Raw genomic sequence first — 4,091 nt, 5'->3', positions numbered from 1 at the left:
TGCCGTTTTCATTCCTACACTTGCAACTTGCTTTCCTTGCCTCCTACTAGTAGGTATAGACGGCCTCTCTTTGGATTGATTTGGATTGATTCCAACTACTTACAGTCGGACTCGAATTGGGCTGTAATTGTGACCCAAGTTAAGCGTTTTATTTATTTATTTATTATTATTTTTAAGTACATTAAACTAACAATAAGAAGCCGAAAAACTAAGGAAAAAAATATAAAAAAGCCTCCAAACTAATAGTCGTTTGCAATAGAGCCAAACACTATTTAAAAGGTACTAAAGTAGCCTATCAAACTACCAAAATGTATCAAAACCGCCACTTATTTTTTTATATTTCTATAATATCTCTATTCTTTTAAAAAATAAAATAATAGAACAATTTTTTAAAAAAATCAATTTTTTTTTTATTTTTTTTTTAAAAAACAATGGGCGAATAAATACAAAAAAATAAAAAAGGGTTTTTGAAAATAAATAAATAATTAGTCACTATAGTTTGCCTAAATTATAAATCGTTTCATGTCGTATGAAAGTAAAATTTAAAGTTCATGAAATATTCCAAAAAAACAATTTAGTCACTGGAGTCAAGTTCCGTTAAAAAATATGACGAATTCTGTTAAATATGACGTCAACACCTATAAAAATGGTGACACGTGTCATTCTTAATAAATATATATATTAAACTATATATATATATAAACAAAAAAAAGGAAAACCGCCCCTTTCCTTTTTTTTCTTTTTTCTTTTTTTTTTTTTAAAAAAAATTAATTTTTAGTTTTTATTATATTAATTTTTAATTTTAGTTTTTAAAAGAATAAGGATATAATTGGAATATAAAAAACTATGTGCTGTTTTTGACACACTTTGGTAGTTTGATTACTTTAGCACTTTTTGAACATCGTGGAATTCTTTCAAAAACGGCAATTAGTTTGGAGGACTTTTTTATATTTTTCCCAAAAATTAAATAAGCTTAAAATCAACAAACCTGGTCCAAAACCCTTCCCACTAACAATAGGAACCGAGGGAGGTGGAGCATGAGAATGCGGCCAAAAAAAAATTTGGCTACGACCCAATGTACGATAGAGTGGACGCATAAGTTTACACTTTTATTGACTTTCCTAGCTCTTCAAGAGGAGGAAGCTGTCATAGAGTTGAAAGTCTTAGATATAATGGAAGAGATACATCAATCTTGAGAGAAGCTGGGTTAAAGAAGAGCCAACTTGACAACGAGCAATTCGCGTTCTAAAATAATTTTTCCAATGTTGAGAAAAGAAGCTAGAGACATGGCTAGATGGGCTGCCAAAGCTTCACCAATGTTTGGCGAACAAGTTGGGCTAATTTGAAAAATCATGTTGGTTGTTCGGACTTGGGTCAATGATATTGTTCGTTTGCTCAAATTCGACTCGAACTTGAGTCAAGTTTTCTAATATTGATCAAACTCAGCTCACCAGCACCCGAGCCAGCTTGAACTCAGTTAGGGCCTTGAGCAAAGTTTCCAATCGAGTTCGATTGGAATTTTTTTAATTTCCAATTTTAAGAAAATAATAATAATAAACAAAAATAACAAATTTTATTAATTTATTATTAATAATTATACAACTTTACTCACTTTCAACATTTTCAACTTAAATATATACTTTCAACATTAGTTGGAGGAGTTCCAGACAACCTTGCATTGCTTACTCAACTATGGAAACTGAATATGTTGCAGTTTGTGAAGTGACAATAGAAGTTGTTTGGCTCGGAAAATTATTGATGGATCTTGGTATAATGAGGATAGAGTAGTCTCTTATCACATTATTCTATGACAATAGTGGAGCACTTGCATAATCCAATGAATCGATAAACCACAAGAAAAGGAAACACATTAATCGCACATATCATCTCATTAGAGAAATTGTAACCCATAGAGATGGGGTTGTGGCAATGATAGTTTCGACAAAGAGTCTAGCAGACCCTTTCTCAAATACCTTGTTTTGGGAGACTTTTGAGTCTTACTTAGAGAAAATGAATGCCAGATGTATGCCAAATTGAATTTGAGGGCAAGTGGGAGATTGCTAGGGATTGTGCCCTAAAACTCAATTTGTTTTGTATGACATTTTTGGTTTAATAATAAAGTTGTTTATATTCTAAAGTAAATTAAAACATTGGGATCTTTATATAGAAGTGTGTGACATTTATGTATATTTAGTCCTTAACTTATATTAAATATGGTTTAGGTGTGTTAATAAGATTATCACACGTAAGATCTAAGCCATAACACTTTGTGACTTATAAACCCTAGTTCATAGCCGATAATGGGATTGAGCATTCCATCTGATAAGACTATATCATATTAATCATGATTCTCTATCTTAATCATGGAAATATTTTCCTAATTTGAATATATATATATATAAAAAAAATAAATAATTAAAAAAAAGGCTACAATACACTAAACTCAACCATGTGAGTTGTTATTCTATAAACTACTGTCAATTGAATAACTTGAATTTATGATTGTTTATAGCATTAACTCACAATTTTAAAAGGAGTGTAAACTCAAATGTGAAGTGTAAGTCACTTAGATACATTTAGGTGTAAGATCATTTGTGGTCAAAATCTCAATGTAGTATTATAGGAATACTACTCAAAATGGAATCCATATATATATATTCAATATCCATATTCATTTTGATTGAAATCAAAGATTATGCCCCGTTTGGTTTGCGGAATGTTTAGTCAATTGAAAAAAGAATAACTACTACTAGGAATTGAAGAATGTAGAATATAATAGCTATTCATATTCCTTAGTTTGGTAACAACACACATGTAAAACTTAGAATTGAATCAAAATTACAAAAAACCCCATATATATATTTTTTTTCAAACTCATATTAAAAAAAAAAAAAAAACCTGAAATAAAATGGCCGACCATGCATTGGGGTGATCGGCCACCCATAGAAGCGACTAGGATGGCCGCGACCAACTTAGAGGAGCTCTGATGGTGGCCGCGGCCACCCCTGAAGCAAATCACAGCCACCCCAAAATGCGATAGGGGTGGTCACACCACTCTCGACCTCTTTTGTGGGTAGCTGACCACCCCAATGGTTGGTCAAGGCACCCACTTTATTTTTCTTATTTTTTATTTTATTTTAAGTTAAAAAAAAAAAAAAAACCGTATATATAGTTATTTTTGAAAAATGTAATCTATTCCTTAAGGATTAGGAGTGGCTTCCTAATCCTGTGTGTATGGTATTAGTAGTTCCATGGGAATAAAATAAGCTATTCCCAAGAATAGTGTGTTACCAAACACATGAATGGCTATACATAGGATTAGTTAGTCCATTCTAAAGGTCTATTCTGCAAACTAAATGTAGCCTAAATATTTCCTTGAGATAAATTTAATGAGAATTGATTATTCTATATCTCAGGCGTGAGTATTTAATAAGGTGTTACTAAAATTAAATGTACTCAATAAAATATGATTTAAAAAGTATGACAATACTCAAGAAATTAAATCGGTGACTCAGAAACTAAGAGATAGTAATCTACAATGACAATAAATTTACTTTGATTTTTAATTTCAATGTGGATATTTCATGAATGGGTCATTAGAAGTTAAGTGAGCACTTGATTAATTAGAATAAATACTAAAGTGCAACTAAAATTTTTTAGCGGAATAAGTTGTAGTTAATGGTAACCTCTAACAAGTTGACAAGTGTTCTAGGCCCATTTGATCTAGTTTTATTTTTCTTTTAGGTCCACTCTCAAGCTGCCCTTTTGGGCTTGACCTAATTGCACAAGGAAGAGTACTCCAAGTGGTCATGTGAATTGGTGTTGAGGTAAGATTTTGCTTTCCAAGTTCCATTCTAACTAGGATTCACATGCCTATTTTAAATTGAGTCTTGTGTACGCGAGGCCACACTCTTTGGTCACATGTATGTTATATAGGTTAATACATATTTACACTGTTGTGTGTAGTTGTGTGTGTATATATATATATATAGTTGATAGGCTGCTTAGATAGTTAGATGCATCAGTGATGACATGGTGATCATGCAGTTGCTAACAAAATACAAAACATGACCTGTAAAGACTCCTACATA

This window comes from Corylus avellana, chromosome ca9 (assembly GCF_901000735.1).
Source record: "Corylus avellana chromosome ca9, CavTom2PMs-1.0".
Taxonomy (NCBI): domain Eukaryota; kingdom Viridiplantae; phylum Streptophyta; class Magnoliopsida; order Fagales; family Betulaceae; genus Corylus; species Corylus avellana.
This window is presented reverse-complemented; position numbering follows the sequence as displayed.